The sequence below is a fragment of the Nycticebus coucang genome, chromosome 2 (assembly GCF_027406575.1).
Source record: "Nycticebus coucang isolate mNycCou1 chromosome 2, mNycCou1.pri, whole genome shotgun sequence".
NCBI lineage: Eukaryota > Metazoa > Chordata > Mammalia > Primates > Lorisidae > Nycticebus > Nycticebus coucang.
This window is the reverse complement of record NC_069781.1, coordinates 10,200,135-10,223,643: the sequence shown is the minus strand read 5'-3', so window position 1 is coordinate 10,223,643 and position 23,509 is coordinate 10,200,135. Positions and strand designations below refer to the sequence as shown.

General features: G+C 48.9%; 2 protein-coding genes across 24 annotated transcripts in view; one reads left to right on the top strand and one right to left on the bottom strand.

The window, feature by feature from the left end:
• The window catches only part of ANGPTL2 (angiopoietin like 2), a 41,887-nt gene extending 32,648 nt beyond the window's left edge, over positions 1-9,239 (bottom strand). The window contains exon 1 of one of the 2 annotated variants that reach the window (XM_053562252.1): positions 8,804-9,239. The gene's annotated coding sequence lies outside the window, so the exon portion shown is untranslated. Of the gene's footprint in view, positions 1-8,757 lie in introns of both variants that reach the window. The other variant, XM_053562242.1, reaches the window with a different exon arrangement.
• The window catches only part of RALGPS1 (Ral GEF with PH domain and SH3 binding motif 1), a 300,534-nt gene that overhangs the window by 193,739 nt on the left and 83,286 nt on the right, over positions 1-23,509 (top strand). The gene's annotated exons all lie outside the window — the stretch shown is intronic.

Here is a 23,509-nt window from a genome sequence, read left to right as displayed (position 1 = left end):
AAACTGCCAGAGACCCAGGGAGGCAACCTAGTTCCAGGAAAGGGGTGGTTTTCAAACTTTCCCAGCATCCAGACCCAGGCTGCACTATTTATCATTGAGTTCTGGGCTCTCATGGTTCCCCAGGCAAAGCTCTTACCATTGGACTTGGAATGTGAAAGGCTGAGCCTCTTCTGTGAGATAGAATGATCCAGCCCCCTTGTATACTAGGTAAGCAACACAGAAGCACTTCAGAAACTGGAGATCGGAATAGTGTGATAGTGATGCGATGACAAGAACAGCAAAAGGACGGTGACAACCTCAGCTAGCAGTAAGGAGGGCTGTGCTCGGGGCAGGCATTGTGTCCAGCACTTAAACTGTCTCTAACACTTATCCAGGGTTTTAGGTGTCAAGGTCCTTTGCATTCACACTATCTCATCTGGCCACTCAAACTTTCAGAATAGGTTCCCAGTATTATGCCTCTTTTGAGGGGAAGGAAACTCAGAAAGGTGTGTGGTAACTGGCTTGTGGTTGCATTGCTAGTGGTGGGACCTCTTTAAGCTGTACACTTAATCCTGGTTCTTACTGTTACATCTCCATGGGGCCTGGGCTTAGAGAGGTGACTTGTAGCTGACTGGGTACAGGAAGGGACAGCAAGGGCAGTGTGCTGGGTGCCTGACGTGCACTATCCCAGTTAATCCAGTGGGGTTATTATCCCCTCCCCTCCATTTTATCAATGGAGACATTGAAACCCAGACTAAGTGACTTGCCCGGGAACACACAGCAGATGAGAACTCGGGTTAGCCGGGTACCAAGGCCCATGCTCTTTGCGCTGCCCTCAACTCAGAGTCATTTATTTTCCTTAAAGATTCCAACCCTGATACCCCCCTCCAGTTTTTTGCTAGTTTGGCAGTTCTTAATGGGCAGTAATGAGTTTGTTTACTTTTGCTCTCTTGGTATTTATTCAACTAATTGCATCTCAAGAGACATAACTCCCCCAAGCATTCCAGCCATCTTAGGCCTGGAGAGGAACTCAACTCCAATCAAAGTGATGCTCCTCACTTTCTTCCAGTGGCCAACAAAGAAAAGCAAGTCCAACTGTTTTCCTTGGCTTCAAAATTAAAATCAAAATGATTCTCAAAATTGCTTTTCCACATTGTATCGTGAGGAGTTTTCATTATGCACAGGCTCTCCCTCCCATGGTGAGACTGGTGTGGCTGCACCATGTGACAGCCTTTGAACGTTGTGAGGTAGCCTCCCCGGGGCTTGGGTCTTACCCAGCCTCCAGTGTGCTGCTTCTGAGTGCCCCTGCTTGGCCTGGTGCGGTGGGGCTACACACTGTGTGTCCATATCCCTGTTACCGCCACAGACACGCAGCCCAAGCAAGGGGCCTCTTTGTGGGAAGAATCATCGCTTTCATAGGTGGAGCTATGTGTCTTGCCCATGGCAGAAGCTGCTGGCTTGGGGTACTCTTTTTGAGTCCTCACTCTAAAGATCAGGAATGAGAAAAGTTCAAATAATAAAAATAATTACTATAGCCAATTATCATTATGGCTTAAACACTTTATATACATCATTTCACTTAATCCTCCCAATAGTTCTGGGAGGGAGACGCTATTATTCAGGGCCAGCAGGTGTGGTAGATCCAGTTGTATACTGTGCAACTCTAGGCACAACTCACAATCAGTCTTTGTGTTTGTATATATTGCACCAATTTTCTAATTCCCACAAAAATGTTTTTAGGGCTAATGACAGGGCTGACAGTTACGCTCATTTGGCAGGTGAGGACACTTGAGATTTGAAGACCATGAGTCATTTGTCCAAATCATCAAATTATTAAGTTGTAGAGCCCATAACAGAATCTCAAAATATGCCATACTGTGATTGTATAGAAACCAAAGTACCAAAGTGACAGGAAATCCAAAAGAGATTATTCTCTGACCCCCTCAGGCAGAAAGAAGACAGAAGAGCTCTGGGGATCCCCAGGACTACAGGCCCCAAGGAAGCTTCCACATTAAATCTGGCTCTCAGGAGTTGTTTCCCTATCAGTCCACAACTACAGTCCTGCCTGGAGGACTCACAGAACCTCCCACCCCCCAGCAACACTGCCCATCAGTCTGTAATCACAGATGAAGGCCAAGCATGAGTCTCAGCCAGAGGAGGCATCCCAGCACCTCAGGAGGCCTGAGAAGTGGGCCCCTGCCAAGGCAATGAGGGAATCTGGAACTGCTGGCCTGCCCCTGACACCAGGTTCTGAGAATCTAGAAACTTGAGCTGTGCTTGAGTCTGACGGACCTGAGCATGAATCAAGATTGTTAAACCAACATCAAGGCAGAAAAGAGACAGATGAAAACATCGAAGTTAACAAGCAGTTTTTCCTACTCAAGCTGTTGAAATATATGGTGTGCTGGAAGAGTATTACCCAAACCGATTGGTAATCTAAGATGTGGAAAGGATCAAGATGAAGGAAGAGTCCAGAAGAAAAGGCCCTAGAGGGCCTGGCTGACCACATGACCAATAGCATTAGTAATAATGGCTGTCATTGTTTGTTGTGAACTTATGTACCCACCTGCCATCTGTCTCACTGGCTCAGAAGACCCTGTGAAGCAGGGGACCATGCATCCTGATTGGCCCCAGTTGAGATCTTTTGTCTTATGTAATTGTTAATAGCACCCCCTTTTCACTAAAAAGTGCCTTGATTGAGCAACAAATTATATGGTCTCCTTACCTAGGAGAAAGTAATTATCTGTATTTGGCAGTAGAGGAAACCAAGGTCCAGAAAGGGTAAGCCACTTGCTCGAGGTCACTTGGAGTAAATATTGGGACTAGGATTTAGCTGTCAACTGCCTCACTTCCATCATGTTCTTGCCAATCAATATGAATAGAAGGCGCTTACTTGTTGAACGGCTCGGATGCCAATGACTTCTTAAGGGTGGAATAAGGAGAAGTGGCTTTCAGGTCAGCACAAGGGTGAGTTTTGTTGGATGTAAGAAAGAGCTTCTTGATCATGCAAAGTGGTGAGACCCCAAAATGGGCACCTAGGATGAGCAGTGGCATCCTCACCTTAGGAAACCTGGAGAAAAGACTGTGTGTCGTTTGTCCAGGATGATTCACTACCAGCCTGGAGGCCAGGGAGGGAATATCCAGATCTCCAACTGCTAACCCCTCCCAGCCTGGGATCTTGTGAATCATTCCCCACCAGAAGGCGCCCAGGGAGTCCAGAGCCAATTCCCAAACCCTGCCAGTCAGCTCTTTTAAGACCTTTGAATGAACCATTTATCCATCTACCAGCCTTCCCTCCATCCAGCCAGCCATTGTGTACTGCTACAGCCTGGGCATGGGTGATGGGAACACAGGCATGAACCAGAGAAGCAGATAGTCTAGCATCAGACAGATTTGCCTTGGGAGGTCGAATCTGCCTGACGCCCTGGGCTCTCGTGCTCCTGCGATCGGGGACGTGCTGGCTCCAGGGAAGGGCTGGTTCATGGAGGAGGTGGGTTGTGGTTACACCGCGAGATCACAGGGCAAGAGGGGATGTGGTAAGGTGGTGGGGAGAGGTGGCCTTTGCCGGGGACAAGGATATTGCTTCTACTTTTGCATAGTACATTATTTGGGAACCATTTTGAGATTGCCCCAAAATCTCTGCATGCACTGAGCCCTATGTGCCAGGAGCCTTGGCCAACACAGCAGAGGCGGGAGAAGTCTGCAGAAGCCATTTCAGATTCCGGCTTCTGAGTTGGCTGCTGCATTTCCGGCCCTGCCTAGTGTGCACTAGAGCCCTGGAACTGGGGGCACCTCAGACAAGGCGGAGGAGTCAGGCTGGGTGGACAGCACTGCCTCGGGTGGCTTTCTGGGAAATGCAGACTTTGCCTAGAGCTGCTCTCCTGGGCCAGACTGAACATTTGGCACCAGGGCCATCTCGGCTTGTTTGGAGGCACTTGCTCCTTGAGCAATGGGACAAGCATTTTTTGTGCTTGCCTCACTAAGCCCAGCAATTCTGTGAGGCAGAGGCTGTGATTATCCCTGCTTCATAGGTGAGCAAACTGAGGTTAGGGATGAGGTCACTTGCCTGGGGTCACAGATCTGCCAAGTGCTGAAGCTGGACTCAGAATCAGGTATGACCACTGCAGAGCCAGGCTGCTTACCCACACGGTCCACACTGCACACAGCTCCACACACACCTGATCGTGGCAGTGTCCTGCTTAAAAACAGAGCCTGTGTTGTCATGCCTCCCTGCCTTTGCACACACTGTGCTTTTTGTCTCAAGTACCTTCCCCTCTGTCCTGCCTGATGCATGCCTGTCTTTCTTTCTATGTTGGCCTCACTGTGAAGCCACTTGTAGTGAGGTCTCCCCTCCCAGCTTGCAAGAGCATCTGTGGCTGCCTCCATTCCAGCTCCAAGACTCAGGCTGTACTCATCTGGTTGTCTACCCTGAGAGTAGCTTTTTGGAATCAGGGTCAGGACAGATTCCCCCTCTGAATACCCAGTACCCAGGATGGCACCTGGGTTGCTAAATAGGCATTCAAGAATTTCATTTGTTCAACGTATTTTCCAAGCATTTCCCCTGTGCAGCCACTGTGCTAGGGGCTGTAAATAGAACAGAACAAGATAGGTGAGGCCCCTAGCCTCAGGAGGCCCAGTGGCAAGAAAGAGAGTAGGCATTTGTAATGCAGGTAATGATTAGTGCTTGGGTGGGGCACCGGGCTGGGGGCACCTGATCCAGCCCCAGGAGAGACCTTGGTTGGACAACAGACAGAGAGGGGAATGGTGTTATACCCTGGGATAGAGAGGCTTGTTTGCTTGAGAGTCTGGTCCAAAGTTTGCTTCATTCATTCATTCCACAGATCTCTGTCTAGCCCTGAGTGGATACTGGAGGTTCCCCAGTAACTCAGACAGATACAGCCCTTCCCTGGTGGAGGCTGGAGAGAGACCATCTCAGCAGGACTTTGGCCCTTCCTGGAGTTGGGCAGGTCCTCAGGCATCTCTTAGAGATACGAGTGGAGTTGATTCTGTGCTTTTCTGTCATGGTCTTGGGCCTGCTTGTCTAGAGGACTAGGCTACATGGAGGGGTAGAGGGGGCTGCTGGCCCCAAGACAGGCTGATTTCACCAGAGAATAGACCTGACACAATAGCTTGATTGTGAGAGGCCTGGCTCCCCCAACCAACATTTTGACATTCCTGTGATCAGAATGAGTCTCACAATCGTGTGCACAGATGGGCCAGTGCCATGTTTCAGCCCCCCACAGCTGTTAGTCCCGTGGCTTACAATCCACATAGGGGAATACAGGTTTGTCATAGAAACTGCCCCCAGAATGAGGTTTCTGATGTGACCTATCTGTCACCACAAACTCCACGCTGCCTGTGGCTGAATAACCCTTCTATTTAGGCTGTTTTATATAAATTCATAGCAAAGAAACTCTATTCAGTGAATTGAGTCTTTCTTGAACTTTCCACAGTGTGGTTGTCCAGGATGGCAGCAGACTAGGGTAGAATGGGCACAGGTCTGGATTTGAATCCTTGCTTTTTGGCCCACTAGAGGAAAGACCTTGGGAGAGGTGCTACAGTCCTGAACCTCAGTTTCCACTTCTATAAAATAGGGACAGCACCACACATCTCAAGGACCCTCTTAGCTCCACGTGCCTCCCCATTGCCACTCCCACAGACTTGTGTGATTATTTACCGTCTGCCTAGCCCTGCTGGGCTGTGGGCTCTGGAAGCAAAGCCACTCTCCCTCTGCCTGCTGTTAGCTGAGACCATTCCAGATTAAGTGGGCTGTGATTCAGACAGAGGCAGGATGCTGAATGTACCTGCCTGGGGCAGGGCTGCTGTTCTGTTTGTTTTATTATAGCTATGAGTTGCCATCACCCCAGTGTTTTCTCAGGAATTGCTGAAGTGTGGCCAGGGTAGGTGATGAGGACCTGAGCTCTGCTTCTGCAACCCTAAGGGAAATTCCAAGTGGGGATGTAAAAATAATGTAAAATGATATCTCAGTCACATAGGGCAATGCTTCCCCAGGCCTCTGCCCCTTCTGAGCTGTACCAGAGTCTCCTGGTGCTATTGTGGGTAGGCAGCATGTCAGGGCACCCAAGCACATGGATGTTTGACATCAGGCAGCCTGGCTTGAACTCCCAGGTCCACTTCCTGCTGGCTGTATTTGTTCAGGGCACCCTGTGTGGCTATGCCAAGGTCCTCTGTAGGGTTAGCAATAATGCCTCTTCTGCCTGTGAGGTGGGCTTCCATGGAGAGCACCTGATGTGCTGAGACTGGGTAAGCAGACTTGCTGTCAGGGGTACTGGGCAGGGACCCAGTGACAGAGTCAGGATAAGAGAATTTGCACCTTGAATAAGGTAGTGGAGTGAGATGGAGGAAGGCAGGGGCTTCAGGGATGGGCAGACTGCATTCACTTAACTATTTGACCTTGGGAAAATTAGCTTCTCAAGCCTCAGTTTTCCCATCTGTAAAATGGGATGCTAAAACTAGAACCTACCTCCGAGGGCTGTGGTGAGGATGAAATGAGATAATACAATCTTATATGTGCCTTCCTTAACCCAGGGGCATGAAGGACGAAAGGGAGGATAACTTCTTTGCTCCACATGTGAGCCTGCACCAGCACCAGGTGGTCCCCTCCTGGGCCATGTGATTTACATGCTTTTGTCCATTCCACCCCCTTTTACTGAGTAATAATTAATACCTCCTTTTAGCCAGGCCCCGTGAAGTCAGTTGGAACCTCTGCTCAACCTGAGCTGTCCAGAGAGGACAGTGAGTCACCATGGTTTTAGGCTGGAACATGGAAGACTGTGGCTTCAGAAGCCCCAGAGGACTTGAGAAACAATTATTTAACATCAGCTTTTCAAAATTCTTCAGAGAGCTCATGGAGCCCTCTGGGACCTCTGGGGCCATGGGACAGAAGATACTGTCCTGGGCTGAGTTTCAATGCTATGGATCCACCTGATTGGGCCACGTAAGGCTAGACTTGGTGATGGCCATTGCTTGCCTGTCCCCCTGCAACTCTGGGACAGGCCTGGCCATTGGTCCTTCTGATTTTATGGACTTCCTGCGCTCCATTTGCTCACTCACTGTGGTTTCAGCGAGGAGACAGTAGGCAGGCAGACAAGTAGGACCCACATGGGTGGTAGCTGCTCTTCCCCCTTGAGGTTGGTATTGAAACTTTGTGTCATGTGTCTTCACCTTTCCTTAGTGTGGACTTCAAAGATGCAGACATCCTGCAGGAGGCCCTAAATCAAACCCCCAGACATAAATCCCACCTTGGCTCCTGGAAAGCCCCCCAGGGTGGGTAGTGGTAAAGGCCACCACATTATCTCTGCCTTACAGGCTTTTCTGAAAGTCCTAGCAGGCAGGATGTGTCCAGAACAGAGAAGGGAAGGTCTCTGCCCTTCCCTTCCCTCTGTGTGATTCTGATTGTTAATGTTTCATAAACTAAGTGACTGACATTTGCTAGGAGTTTGCTGCCCATGAGGACTATGCTAAGGCATCCTACACACAATCACTGTGGTTGTCCTGGAACACATATTGATAGTGCCAGCACTTACTAGCCATGGGGCCTGGGTACATCACTTAACCTATCTCCATCAGTTTCCTCATCTGTAAAATGGGAGTGAATAATGGTGCCTATGTTGGAGGGTGGTGGTAAGGATTTTACAGGTTGATAAGTACCCAGCTCAGAGTAAGTGTAATATGAGTGTTAGCTCTTGCTAAGAGGTGGGCACTATTATTATCTCATTTCTTAGATAAGGAAATCGAGGCTTAGAAAACTAAGGGTTCTGGCCAAAGCCACTTGGCCACTAAGAAGAGCCAGGATTTGAAGCCAGCTCGTGAGCATTACCCTACTTTGCCTCTGTTTGGAAAAATACATGTGGGGAACATTTGGCCAGCTTCGGAAGTGGCATTCTCAACTTCCCTCAGAGCCCTGGGTGAAAGGAGATCCGTTTATAAGTAACCGAACTGGCCTCTGGGAACTCTCATACTCCCACAGCAGAGGCAATAGGTGACCCATGACACACATATCACAGGAGGAGAATTTCTGTTTGGAAATGTTATCTAATGCTGAGTGCTTTCAAGGGACTCAGTATGTGGAGCCCATGCTGTCTCCCTGCTGGGGTGTCAGGAGAGCCACGTCCATCCCTACATCTCCACCTCATTCAGCCAGTTGGAGACCCAGGGTACCATCCAGTGCAGAAACCTCTGGGTGGCACATGCCCTCCAGCGCTGGACGCCGTGGCTGTCCTCACCAGCTGGAAGTCTGTGAGCAGAAGCTGCCCAGCTTCAGGGCACTTTCTGAACAAGGGCTCCTGGCTGCCTTAGGACAGTGTTTGCTTTTGCTTTTGCCTCAGCGAAGTCCCTGGCCAGGGTGTGTGCAGAGCAGCCCAAAGCTGAAAAGGGACATCCAAGGCCCTCAGGCTACCCCTGCCTTGTGCGGCTTTCCAATCTGTGACCCCTAAGAACACACTCCAACTGCCCAGCGTGCCCAGGAGCTGCCTGCCTTTACCCCAAAGGCTCTTTGTCCGGCAGAGGAGGGTGGGCTTACTGAAGAAGTCCTCAGAACCCTAGCCCATGAGCTTGTGCCCCAGACACCACCAAGTGTCCACAGCCCTGCCCGGAGATGCCGTGTTGGGCTCCACGTGAAAATAAGGAGTGACCCCCTTTGGGATCTGGCTGCACACACACCCCAGCAGTTGGGGACAGGGTTCTTGAACCCCCAGCCCTGGGGCCAGCTGCTGCCTCTTGCACCCTGCCCCTGGCTGCCACAGGCTGGCCCCTTACCTCTTCCCTCCTCTTGACTCCCAGGGCAGCTCCTCACATGCTTCACCTTGGCCGTCAGCGGGGAAGCCTGTCCATGGCCTCCAGGAAGGGTTCCCGAGTCGCAGCCCAGCCGACCAGCTGCCGTGCAGCCCTGCCCCACTGGCCTCTGGGGCTCAGCCCTCCACAGCAGGGCTCTGGCAGGGGATGGGGCTGGCCAGGGGTCCTGCTGGGGCTGCTCACAGCCTGCTTTCCCTCACAGCTGCGCGGGCAGCTGCCTCAGTGCCATGCTCTGGGGTCCGGGGGCTCAGGCAGCACTACTCAGGGCTTGGGGTCCATCCTCAGGCCGTCTGCAGCAGCCTCATTTGAACTCCCAACTCCTTTGTGGAGTCTTTACATGCCGCCAGAGGAAACTGTGAGCACAGCCTGACCCTGGTTGGCTGCAGGCGCTTCTCTCCACCCACTAGTGCAAGAGGATCCCCCAGGCCCCAGAAAGGCTCCGGGCCTCCCCTCAGCCCCAGACAGAGGCGGGCCGCCCGGTGATGTCACACTAGCTCCAGCCCCAGCTGGCCTGGCCCCTCCCGCCCGCCCGCTTTGGCAGCCTGGGCGGCCCCCTCCTTCCTTGGCACGGCAGCCTGGCCAGCTCTGCTCCCTGGCCCGCCCTCTCCCCAAAGCTTGGGCAGCTCCCGCATGCTCTGCGAGGCGGCAGAGAGCTTCCCCTTTGACTCAGGGAATGGGTTGAGATCCCCTCCAGCTGTGCATGCAGCCGGCTTTCAAGCAGCAGGCGGCAGGTCCTCCTTCTGGATGGCTCCTGGGTACTGACCCACAGAGCCCCAGGCCAGCTCAGCCCAGAAGGTCTCTCATCATCGCCTGCCCCTCATGGAGACCTCACTCTCATCTCTAAGCCCTAGGGAAGGGAGCCCAAGGCTGTCCACACAGGAGCCACAGAGGCAGGGCTGCTGGAACTTAGCAGGAGGCAATGGCTTAGGATGGTGGAAATACCACAGGCTGGGGGTGGGGCAGCACTGAAGGAAAGAAGTCACTTCCCACCTTAGTGGCTTTGATTAGGTCATAGCACCTCTCTGGGCATCCTTTCCATGCATAGGCAAATGAGCTCATTCATCCTAGTAATTTCCCTCTGCCGCTGAGGTCACACAAGGAAGGGGCTTGGCACAGTGTTGAGAATACCTCCTTGAACACAACTGCTGACCTGGAGCTGGGCGGGCCGGGGGTCTCACATTCCTGGCATCTCTGCAGTGTGATCCTGTTTGCCTCAGTGTTTTCATCAAATTGTGACCTCCTGTTGGGCTCTTCTAGAAACAAATACTTGAAACTCCCTCAGAGTCCTCAACACTGAGTCAGCCACATAGGTGGCGTTCTGGGAGTGTGTATATAATAGAATCAGAACAAGAAGGGAAGGAATGACACTGACCCTCCATGCATGTACCCTGCAGACTGGTGCCATGGTCCCAGGCCTGCTGTTGGGCACCCTGCAGGGAGCCAGAGGGTAGAGGAGGCAGACACCAGGAAGGGAGCCCCCAGCACAGGTCTGTCCCTCTGCTTGAACAATAGCATGTAAAATATTGGTGATGACTCCTCTTTTCTTTTAAAAAAAAAAAAATGTTTTACTGATGGTAGTGGTGATGATGTTTGGTACAAATTGGGAGAAAAACTTTATTGGAACTCTCCCCTCCTCTAGCCATTCCTGGTCTCTGGGTAAACAGTCCCAGTGTGTTCTTTGCTTCCACTCCTGCCGCTGCTGCCTCTGCAGAGAGCGAACTTTTCTTCCTGCCTCGGCTTCTCCCCATCTGTCAGTTCCATCCCGTGTAGAAGGTGCATCTTTGCCGGTAGCCCCCAGGACCTGATAGCCCACAACATTAGCCAGGGAGCTGGGCTAGACAGTCAGCCAGAAATACTCTGACACCTGCTGGGGTGTGAAGGTCCAGCCACTCTGTGGATTCTTCAAAGGGCCTGGAGGGTTTCTTAAGGCCATGGTGGGCTGGACCCTTGACAGGATGAGAGCATCCATATTTTGCCAGCTGGTGATAAACACTGGGAGATTAGCATGTCTTTTCTCCCTCCTTCTCTCCCTTTTCTTCCTCCCTCCCTCTCTCTCCCTCCTTCTCTCTCTCCCAATTCCTTTTCTTCTCTCCTTTCTCCCCCTCAAGCCAGAAAGTGTTTATTGGGGACCTACTCTTAGCCAACACCAGGAAGTCACAGTCCCTGTTCTTGGAGAGCTGACAGTCAGGGTGGGAGACAAATTGAGAGGGGTGTGTGAGAAGTCCTGGATATCGGGGGAGTACCTGACCATTAGACCTGGTCAGGCCTAAGTGGTCAGAGCCGGCTCCCTAGCAGGAGAGAAGAGGTCTGGGCAGATTGCTCTTTCAATGATGGCTCCAGCAATCTCTCTGGTCCACAGTGAGACCTGGGCACTCCACGGAGATGTCGGGTCTGTGCCTTCCCCCTTGAATCTGAGAGGATTTGTGACTTGCTTGTGACTGGTGGAATGTGGAAGTGGCACCACCTGACTCCCAGGCTGGGTGCGCAGCCTCTGCCCAGCTCACTGCGTACTCTCTTTTGAGCCCTGAGCCAGGCAGAAGCTTAAGGAAGTCTGAAGCCACTATGCAGAAGCCATGTGCAGTGTAGGTCCGCCTGACCCCCAGACACAGAAGGAAAGATGCCTTAGGTGATTCAAGCCCTTGGCCATCCAGTCACCCACAGCTACTGCATCACTCCCAGCTTTAGAGTCTTCCCCATGAGGCCCCAGACCTCAGGGGGCAGAAATAAGCCGTCCTCTGCTCCATGTCTGAATTCCTGGGGTGGTAACTGTTAGCCCCTGCTGTAGTGACTGGGACAGACCCTGGGGCAATAGCAGTTTTAGGTAGTCCTTTAGAGGAGCCAAGAGAAGTGCATTTCAGCTGAGGAGAAAAGATGGGGCTTGTTAGAGCTGTGGGCCTTCATCTAGTAGGGAGCCACTGAAAGGTTGTGAGTGAGACAGTGTTGAGACTTGCTTTTATGTTCAAAAGGCCTCATCAATGGGAGCTACAGACAGGGCATCCCAGGAGTTTCCCACCCTTCAGGAATAGGTATAGTCCAAGCCCTACAGTTACTAAATCTTTTTTTTTTTTTTTTCACAATTCAGAGTTTCTAGGCTCTCATCAGTGGGGGAGGAGCACCAGGGTGGCCTCGTCCTGCACTTTGGCACATCCCAGCCCTTTTGGTGGCCTTAGGCAGTTGAGTGCCCTGTGAAGGAGCTTGAGCTCTGGAGTCATTTTCTAGTTCTACTACACAGTCACTCTGACCTTCGTTCTCCTTGTGTATAAATGGGGATGATGAAAGGGTCTGTCTCACAGGGCTGATGTGAAAATTAAATTAGGTTGCTGGCATAGATGTGGAGAGAAAGGAGCACTTGTACACTGCTGGTGGGACTGCAAACTAATACAACCTTTTTGGAAGGAAGTATGGAGAACCCTCAAAGAACTTAAGCTAGACCTCCCATTTGATCCTGCAATCCCATTACTGGGCATCTACCCAGAAGGAAAAAAATCCTTTTACCACAAGGACACTTGCACTAGACTATTTGTCACAGCTCAATTTACAATCGCCAAAATGTGGAAACAGCCTAAATGCCCACCAGCCCAGAAGTGGATTAACAAGCTGTGGTATATGTATTCCATGGAATACTATTCAGCCATTAGAAAAGATGGAGACTTTATATCCTTCGTATTGACCTGGGTGGAAGTGGAGCACATTATTCTTAGTAAAGCCTCACAAGAATGGAGAAGCATGAATCCTGTGTATTCAATTTTGATAAGAGGACAGTTTATGACCTGGTATACAGTGGGGGATGGGGGAAGGGGAGAGGAGAGAGAGAGAGGAGGAGGGAGGGTGATGGAGGAAAGGAAGAGCAGGGAGAGGAAAGGGGCAGGAGTGGGGGTCTCAGTGTGTGACACACTTCTTGGGGGCAAGACACAAGTATAAGAGGGACTTTACCTAACAAATGCAATCAGTGTAACCTGGTTTCTTGTACCGTCAATGAATCCCCAACAATATAAATAAATAACTAAATAAATAAAATATCTTCCAATGCTAAAAAAGTAAATAAAATAAAATGAAAATTAAATAAGCTATGACACATTAAGTGTAACTCACACTGGCCAGTACACAGCTCAGTAACTGTTGGCTATACTAGTTGTTATTGCCTTTTCCACAGGGTGTGAGTAACATGAGGACAGGGCATGTACGGGCTGTGCAGAGCTCTCCTTTTGTGTAGTCCAGTGCAGAGGAGTGAACGAATGAATGGCTGACTGCAGGCGGGTGAATTGCCATGGCTCGAAGTCTAACCGGCTTGGCCTCAAATCCCAGCTCTGTCATTAGAGAAAGTTAGACAACTTTCTTACTCTCTCTGAACCTTTGTTCCCTCATTTGTAAAAAGGGGATGATAAAACTCACCTCTTGGAGCTAGCGTGAGAATTGAGTCAGATAAGGTACCTGAAGCCCTTAGCGCAATGCCTGGCCCCAGCATTTAGTGATCTCTCAGGACACAGGTGCTGCTGCTGCCGCTGCTGTTCTCTGCTGCCCTCAGGCTCCTCCCCGCTCCTCCCAGGACACCAAGCTTCTCATGTGATGACCACAAGATCTCAGAAACCCCCTGACCTCCTCCAGGAGCACCATTCCCACTTGCCTGTTGGACAGAAGCATCATGTGACTAAAACAATTAAGGAGAGATGAATCTTAATTTTCCTTTCTGTAGTTTTTATCAGGATGAAAAATGTGTGATGTTCACATGGTGACAAAACACAAAGACTCTTGATGTATGCGCCATAATCTTTATAAATGATTTCATGTGTTTCATATCTTCTCTCCTTCCTAGCAGTCACAATTTTTTTCTTGTTGGAAACAATAGGATGTTCTATGGAGACACTGTGTGTGTAGCAGGAGTGCAGGGGGCTGCGTGTATAATGTGTGATAGAGGAGTGTGCTGGGGAAGGGCAACTTTACTGTGTCTTGCAGCTTCAGAGTCCCAAGAGCATTTAAAGCTTCACATAGCTCAAATTGACTTTTTCTATCACTTCCGGCACTTTAAAAGTGTTTCCATTGTCTTCTGGCCAACATTGTTTCAGTGAGAAGTCAGTGGAGTTCCTTATGTTGTTCCTGTATTTTCCCTCTGGCTTCTTCTAAGACTTTTTCTTTATCTCTGATTTTGAGCAACTTGATTATGATGTGACTAAGTGTGATTTTCTTTGCATTTATTTTATATGGGGTTCACTGAGCTTCTTGAACCTATGGATTATGTGTTTCACTAAATTTGGGAATGAATTTTTAGTCTTTATTGCTTTGAATATTATTGATGCTCGATCTGCTAGAACTCCATTTATATGCTGTTGTTGTTTCACAGGATGCTGAACCTCTGTTCTTTTGTTTGTTTGTTTGTTTGTTTTGAGAAAGAGTCTCACTTTTTGTTTCCCTCAGTAGAGTGCCATGGCGTCATAGCTCACAGCAGCCTCAAACTCTAGAGCTCAAACAATTCTCTTGCCTCAGCCTTGGTATTTTTAGAGATGGGTCCCGCTCTAGCTCAGGCTGGTCTCTAACTCAGGATTGCTCAGGCAATCCACCAGAGTGCTAGGATTACAGACATGAGCCACTGTACCCAATCTCATTCATTTATTTTTATCTTTTCTTGTCTCATGCTTTAGTTTGGCTCATTTCTATTCCATTTCACCAAGTTTACTTTCTTCTGTGACATTTAATCTACTGTTAATTTCGTCCAAAGTATTTTTTTTATGTCAGATGCTATATTTCTTTAGTTTTAGAATTTCTACTTGATTTATTTTTATAATTCTGTTTCTCTTCTGGGATTCCTCTGCATATTTACAATAGCCATTTTTAAGTCCTTATCTATTAATTCCAATGTCTAGGTTGCCAATGGTTCTGATTTTGATGATTATAGGTAATATTTTCTCTTGATTATAGGTAACGTTTTCCTGCTTCATGTTTCTGTAACTTTTTATTGTATATTTGACATTTTATATGTATTTTATTGAATGATGCATTAAAGGTACTCTGTATTTTATTATCTTCCTCTAAAGAATGTTGTGCTTTGTTTAAGCAGGCAGTTAAACTACTTGATCTTGTGCAAGTGTGGGCATGGACTTACTGGGATTAAATCAAAAGCCTTAAGTGTTAAGCTGCCTTAATTTGGCAGGACTTGAACTCCAAACTCCATCTTCTAGGCAATTGCTGAAATCTCTTCCTCCTGCCACTGCTTCTGTTGTGCTCCTTGGAGTCTCTCTCTACATATATGCAACTTAGCGGTTAGGTAAGGATTTGAGGGGAATTTGTAAAGTAATTTTGGGGTTTCTCCTTCTGTATCTCTCTCCTCTGACATTTTCCCCCTCCATTCCCAGCCTCTTTCTCATCTTCCCAGACAGCAAGACGGCTGCTTTCAGCTCAGTCCTTCCTTGTATCACCATGAACTGAGAAATGCCATCAAGTGCTTGTCTTCTTTCAACCACTTCTCCTCCAGTTTGGCAGCTTTTGATTGTTCTCCAGTGCTTTCAGGCAGTTAGCTGTTTTTTATATATTATGTGGAGCTTATAATTGCTGACCAAAGAGTTAGTTTCACATACTGCTCCTGTCTTTCAGGATCTGGAACTTCCCATATCCCAGTTGAGTTTGTCTTCTCACCCAGACCCTCTGCACTCCTGCCACCATTGCTGCTCTACCAGAAGGTTGGACAGTAGTTTGTTGGTTCTCAGTCCAGTTGTCTTCCTCCCTGCTCTTGGTCATAGTCTGGTGGGAGACGCCAGCCACGGGAATTCATGGATTGGTCCATCTCAGTATACCTACCTGGTCACTAGAATATGAAAAGACATGCATTGTCCACCCTCACCAGACTTTTAGAGCACTTTATTAGCTACGTATGATATGCTAGGTATCAAGCTCAGCATTTTATAGGTATTATTTTATTTTATTTATTTATTTATTGAGACAGAGCCTCAAGCTATCGCCCTGGGTAGAGTGCCATGGCGTCACAGCTCACAACAACCTCCAACTCCTGGACTTATGCGATTCTCTTGCCTCAGCCTCCTGAGTAGCTGGGACTACAGGCATCCACCACAATGCCCGGCTATTTTTTGGTTGTAGTTGTCATTGTTTGGTAGGCCCAGGCCGGATTCAAACCTGCTGGCTCTGGTGTATGTGGCTGGTGCCTTAGCTGCTTGAGCTACAGGCGCCACCTATAATTTTATTTTAGAATCCCGTGAGGAGGCTTGGCACCTGTAGCTCAAGCGGCTATGGCGCCAGCCACATACACTGGAGCTGGCAGGTTCGAACCCAGCCCGGCCAAACAACAATGACAACTACAACCAAAAAATAGCCAGGCGTTGTGGTGGGTGCCTATAGTCCCAGCTACTCGGGAGGCTGAGGCAAGAGAATTGCTTAAGCCCAAGAGTGTGAGGTTGCTGTGAGCTGCGATAACACAGCACTCTACCAAGGGTGACGTAGTAAGACTCTATCTCAATAAAAAAAGAATCCTGTGAGGAAAATATTACTATTCTATTTTACTAGCAAGAAAACTAAGATTTAACAAGGTGAAATTCCTTGCACCAGGCCACACAGCTAGGAAGTAATGGGACCGCAATTAAAACATGCATCAAAGCAAGGATAGCTGGGTGCCATAGCTCAGTGGTTGGTGTGCTGGCTCCAACTTCGCCTGGGCCTGATTAGCAAAAAAACAAAAAGAAGTCATCAAAGTGAAGAGGAACAGTTCTCCTGCAAACAAACTGCACTACTTCAATTCTAGCACATTTCTTGTTTTTAGGTCTCTGAAATCAGGATGCTTCTCATAGTCAATGACTTGTCATAATCTAATTGGCAGCACTTTCCTTTCTCACTTACAGTTGATGACTTGTCACTGGAGTCATCAAGGCTTCAATGGGATTGGCCATGGATGAAGAACAAAAAGGCAAATCCCCTCCTGTCCTAGTCAGCTGGCCTTGGAAAGGTCTAGGGGAGAGGCCAAGCATCAGGAATTGCCAGAAGCCTCCCTCCATCCAGATTTAATAAGACAGCTGCCTCTAAGCCAAGAAGGATCCAGCTGGTCCCTCCCTCCTGGGGATGTGTGTGCAGGTCCTGTGACTTGCTGCACCATGCTGGGCAGGAAAGGCCACATGTTCTCTGGCTTAGGTGCAGAGAAGTTAGGAGACTTGTGCTATGAAAAAAATTGATCCAGGCACTGTGGAAAGCCCTTGACAACACTGTCTGGTGAACACTTCTATCCAAAAGTGAGAACAGGGTGCACACTTGAGTGCAAAGCATCTTTGAGGACGTGTTGTTATCTCATATATGACCATTCGTTTCAGAGGAGAGAGTTAGGGTATCACCTCCCTTAAGTGTGGACCTCATCTAACCATCAAACACATATTCAGTCAATAAGTATTTATCAGGCCCCATTGGAGCACGTGTTTGGGGGCTGTAGGTCAATCTGTCCAAAGCCATGTGCTGAGACGTTTAGTTGACTTGTTTTCGTTTTGTCTCCCAATGGTATTTTGAGGAAGGTTCATTTGGTCTTGTCCCAGCTCTCTCCTACTGCAGGCCATGCACAGGCCCATCCCCAGAAGGTGAGACTGAGGGCCAGTGAGAGTTGAGATGTAAGTTTAGTTTGCTGGTTTTCTTTGTTTCTTCATAACAAAAACTTCCAAGAAAATTTCCAAAGCTTTTTAAAATCATTCCCATCCAATATAATTTTTTTTGTGTGTGTGGTTTTTGGCCGGGGCTGGGTTTGAACCTGCCACCTCCGGCATATGGGACCGGCGCCCTACTCCTTGAGCCACAGGCGCCGCCCAATCCAATATAATTTTTTAAAAGAATATTCTCACTTCTGAAACATTGTGCCAGAAAGGACCATTGTCCCAAACAGGAGAGAAGAGACAAAATAACAGTTTTATAGTCAGTGGGGGAGGATTTCAACCCAAAGAGCAGCCAAGCTGTTGCTGGCTTGTTAATCTTTCCTGGGCCCTGAGGAGGCAAGTGAGCAGATAAATGAGGGCTTCTGGCAAAAAACTGATAAAGTGAGCTTCCCAGGAATGAGACCAGGGTGGGGTTACTAGGCAATGGTGCTGGTGCTGGTCAGCGGGAGCTGCTAGCAGGGAGCTTTCTGACTAATGGGTCTGGGGAGCATCAGACCTTGGGGGCACCTGGATAGGCCAGTGCAGAGAGTAAGGGCAGCCAGTGCAGGAGGCTTGCTTCAGCCCTGCCAGCCTCCAGACTACCTCATTGCCCTGTCTCTGCCCCTCCCTGGGCCAGGCCAGATGAACCTTGGACAGTAGGGATCAGATTTTCTCTCTATGCTGGATATTCTTCATTGGCTGCCCCAGATCTGTTGTTGGGCTCCCTGCCCTGTGCCCAGAGGCTGACCTTTATGGATTTCCTCAATGGGATCCAGTGCCCTCTGGCTTTGGGTTAGTGTTGGCCAGTGGCAGGTGCCAGCAGGAAATGAGAGGACAGGTGTATCACCAGCTCCCTCCCTACTGGACCATGGCTGTCTTGAAGGTGTAGTGGGAGTCAGTCAGGCCTGAGTTTGAATTCTGCCTCTGCTACCTTTTTTTTTTTTTTTTTTTTTTTTTGCAGTTTTTGGCCGGGGCTAGTTTTGAACCCACCACCTCTGGTATACGGGGCCAGCGCCCTACTCTTTGAGCCACAGGTGCTGCCCCTACCTCTGCTACTTATTAACCTTGGATATCTGAAATTTATCTCCCCTGAGCCTCAGTTTCTTCGTTTAAATACTGCAGATATTACCTTCCCAGATGGCTGAGAGGAACAGGTGAATCAGCGTTGAGTGCAAATGCCCCGAGTGCAAAATGTGGTGTCTGTAGGTGCTCAGTAATGCGGGCTCTCTTCCTCCAGTAATTTGCAGCCCTTTTATCTTGAGTTTCTAATGTACCTGGGTCCTATGAAGGTCATCAGTCCTTTCATATCTCTCCAGACAACTTTCTTTTAGCTGTCTCTTGTTGGTTTGCATATCTGTCATTGTTCCCAGAACCACTGCCACTGAGACTCATTACTGATAGTCTTTTGGTCAAAAAAGTACTTTCCTGCTCCTTCCTTTGCCTGCAGCCTGTCTATGGAGTTTGTTTAACCAAAGAAAAGAATGCTTCCCAAAGCAGCTTATGGAAAGAGTACACATACTTATGTATGAATTAATTTGTAACATTTATTAAAAGCTTATTTTTATTTATTTTTTTTTGAGACAGAGTCTTACTTTGTCCCCACCGGTAGAGTGCCATTGCATCACAGCTCACAGCAACCTCAAACTCTTGGGCTCAAGTGATTCTCTTGCCTCAGCCTCCCAAGTAGCTGGGACTACAGGCACCCACCACAATGCCCAGCTATTTTTTTTTTTGGCGGGGGGAGGGGGTCCTCGCTCTGGCTCAGGCTGGCCTCGAACCTGTGAGCTCAGGCAGTCCACCTGCCTAGGCCTCCCAGTGTGCTAGGATTACAGGCGTGAGCCATCGTGCCTGGCCTTTTAAGTACTTCCTGATCTTCATAATAACCCTATGAAGTATTTCAGGTTCTTTTATTATTTCCCAATTTTCAGATGCAAAAACTAAGGCTTGAATTAATTGATTTGTCCAGGGCCACACAATGGGCCAGTATTGAACTTGGCCAGCCTGGCCCCTAGGAGTCTTCTCTTCCAACCTCTGGATCTCCACCTATGTGATAGAGAAACCTCAGTGTTCCAGGCCCCAGGGACCAAGTCATTTTAGATAACTGAGCTGGCCTAAAGCTACAAGGTTATCTCTTTAAACATCCAATGTTTTAAATTTTTTATCCGTTCTTGTTATGTTTTTACACAGACCCTTACATGCACAGGTGCATGCACCTCTGTAACCTTGGCTAATTATGCTATTGGCCTCTGCTTGGTGACTCAGTCATCTTGAATAGGGTAACTTTACTGCAGGCTGTCTGGGTGGAGGACACTGTTGACAGGAGCCCTATAAACCCCCGGCAGCTGTGTTTGTTGTTACTTTTCTAGTTCTTCCTTCCATGGCAGCAAGTGCCTTCCCTTCCCAGCCCCTCTTCTCACTTGGTTGCTTCTTACCAGCCAAGGTCCCAGGAATTCGATAGAGATTTATAAATAAGAATAGCTGGATACTCCGCTAGTCTCAAGCACTATAGGAGAGTACAATCCAGGAGACTTGCTGCCTGGGCCCAATCAATCAGTCTGGATGCTCACAGCCTTTGCAGTGGTAAGATCTCTGCTCTTATCCAACAACTACCATCTGTTACATACTGTCTGCATGCCTGGTGTTGGGGTGGCCTCCTAAGGGGATTATTTCATTGAGTGCTCAAAAACTGTGTCTTCCAAGAGGGGTTTTCTTTACCCTCTCCCATTTTAACTGATGAGGTAGCTCAGGTGCGAAGAAGTTAGGAAGTCTTTGTCTACACAGCAGAGCAGCAACCAGGATTTGGATCTGGGCCTGTATGGATGCAAAGAACTTGCCGGCAGTGTAAAGCTGGGCCCTTTGGAGAAGGTTCTGATTCTTGTGCTTCATTGCATGCTGGGTGCCATGACAGTCCTTTATGCCCAGGGCTGTTGTGAGGGTCAGTTGAGATAGTAGGTGGTGACACACAGCAGGCACTATCTGGTCGGGTTCCTGCGCTCGCCATCCTAGATCAGGGTTCTCAAGCTCCCCAGTGGTTTCAGAATCAACTGAGGGCTTGTGAGAACACGATTTTCTAGGCCCTCGCCCCAGAGTTTGTGATTCAGTAGGTCTGGAGTGGGACCTGCGAATTTTCATTTCTTTTTTTTTTTTTGAGACAGAGTCTCACTCTGTCCCCTTGGGTAGAGTGCTGTGGCATCATAGCTCATAGTAACCTCAAACTCTTGGGCTTGAGTAGTCCTCTTGCCTCAGTCTCCCTAGTAGCTGGACTACAGGTGCCTGCCACAATACCTGGCTAGTTTTTCTACTTTTACCCTGTTTCCCTGAAAATAAGACAGTGTCTTATTTTAAGGTGTGCTCCCAAAGATGCGCTAGGTCTTATTTTCAGGGGACGTCTTATCTTTTCTGTAAGTAGGTCTTATTTTGGGGGATGTCTTATTTTCGGGGAAACAGGGTAGTAGAGACAGGGTCTTGTTCTTGCTCAGTCTGGTCTTGAACTCCTGAGCTCAAGGTATTCACCTGGCTCAGCCTCCCAGAGTGCTGGGATTACAGGAATGAGCCACTGCACCTGGCTTAAATTTCCATTTCTAACAAGTTCACATGAAGCTCACACTGTGCGAACCACTGCTCAGGTTATATGAGCTTGTGGTGAAGGTGAGTTGGGTTGGCCTGGCAGTGACCATAACCAGTTCCAAGAGCTGTTCCCTATTTCAGACGCTGGTTGTGAATCAAGCAGGACAGTACAGACATTTCCTGGGAGCTGCTGTCTTGCCCTTTCCCTCTTCCGAGTGTCATTGATCCTGGGAAAATGTAGTGTTTAAGCTACTACATTTGTGTCTGGATGTGAAACAAGCTTCATTTCACTGATTTCATTAACATCACCCTGATTTCCAATTGCTTCGGTGGTAAAGAATAGGAAATAAAAGGTGCTTAAAAAAGATAAGAAATCACCTTGCAAAATCACGTCTGTAAATTATTTACCAAAACAACTACAAAACACCTTCTGAAGCATTTCTCAGACTAGGTGCACTTTTGCTTTGCAGTTGGAATGTGCGTTTCTTTCCATGGTAGTGTGAGTGGTAATCCCTTTCACCTTTGTGAACCCAGCACAGTGCCTGACAGGTGCCAGCAGGTGCTTAGTCAGCACTGCTATTGGATGAATAAGTGAAGGGCCCCCGCACAGAGCAGCTGGGTTTGAACCCTGGGCCTGCCCTTACTGGCTGAAGGGCCCTGAGCCAGTGACTTAACATGGGTCTTCATTTCCTCCTCTCAGCTGGGGATATAAAAGTGATACCTGTATTTCATAGGGTTGTCATGAGAATTCAGTGACAAAAGGAATCCAAAGGGCCTGCCACATAATAAGCACTTTAATTTTTCTTCATTCTCTCCTTCCTACCAGGCAGGCTAGTTTACTGGTATAGAGTGCGGGCTCTGGAACTAGACTTAAGGGTTCCAGTCCTGGCTCTACCACTCAATAGGTAGTTAGGTACCCTCATTCATGTCACTTCTCTAGGCGTCAGTGTCTTTATCTGTAAACCAGAAATTTTTTAAAAAGCACCAAATTCATAGAGATCTTATGACTGTTGGGAACCCAGACATGTCAGGTGCCTAAATGCGTGGCTGGCACATGGCAAGCACTGACCCCTGCTTCTACCACTGCAGAGGAGCAGGGAGGGAGCCTGTAGAGAAGGCAGCTTGGCCCCAGGAGGACGTGAGAGGAGGAAGCACAGTGCACCCCTATATCCGACCCCTGCCCCAAGCCCCAGCCCACCAGGGGAGAGAAAAGCAGTCTGGCAGAGGAGTGCTCCTGGGTAAAGAATCATCCCCAGGCTGCTGCTGCCGGAATTCCTCTCTCTCTAGCAGCGCTCGGAAGATCAACTCAGTCTTCACTGTGAGTTGACAAACTCAGCTGGCTTTGTTCACTCTGATGAGCTCAATAGCGTGCCAAGGTGTCATTTCCCCACCCCTCCCAGAGAACCCCCTTTGCCTGCAAATGTCACCCCCTTTCTGCTACCTGCCAGGCTGGAGCTGCAGGTGGGGTGGACCCCTTATGAATGAGCCCCGCCACTGGCCTGCCCTTGCCTTTCTTCCTCTGCCAGGCTTGCTCTGGGCAGCCCCAGCCTTGGCCTCCTCCCCAGCATTGTTAGAGAAGCTTCCACCACCTCAAAAATCCACCCTCAAGGGACCCTCCCCATCTTCTTTAACATGGAACTCAAACCGTCCTGATTTCTATGCGTGCAGAAGCATTTGTAAACAGAATGCTTGAGCTGTACTGGAAGGGACAAATCCCAGCTGATACCTCAGACAGACACTCAGCCTATTCTGGGCTGTGGTCAGAGTCATCTGTACACTCCCCCATTGCAGGGATCAGACGCTCCTTTCCTACTTGCGTGTTGGGCCAGCCAGGTCTCCTGCCCCTGCCCCTGCCCTCAGTCTCCCTGGTGAATGCCTGGTATCCACTTAGTAAATTGCTCTTGTTTCCCCGTCCCCCAGCTTCCCCCTGAGTGCTGTGATTCAGCACACAGAAAGAGGAGCTCCACGTAAGAAGGAAAGTATTCACACTGCCATCTAGCTCTGGCAGACTCCAGGAGACAGCTGCCGGCTCCTGCCCAGCCTCCACACACAGAGGGGTCTCTCCTCCTTTTTAATTTTTAAGACCCTCAGTCTCTTTTGGTTGTTGGACTAAATGCCATTTAAATCTGTATTCAGAACACCTCATTAATAAGCAGCAGAAGCACACAATCTTGGAATTAAGAGAACATCACCCATTCAACAAATTGTGTGCTATGGCCTCCTCTGTGCCTAGCACTATGCTAGGCTCCTCTGCACAGCTGGGAGCAGCCTGAGGAATCTGAGCCAGTGGCTTGCATCCTTTCCACACCCAAGACCCCTTTTGCCACTTATGTATAGTAACAGTAGCCATGTCCACTGTGAAGTTTACAGTATGACGCAAGACCCTATTAACTCACTCCTTCCTGCCCTGACTACTTAACATGGATGTGATGGTTCCAGTCTTCATCGTGTAGCTGCAAAACCAAGCCCTAGAACAGTGAGAAGTCTGGCCCAGGCTCATGCTCCCAGCGCTTAGATCTTCATTCTGAGCTGTTGCCATG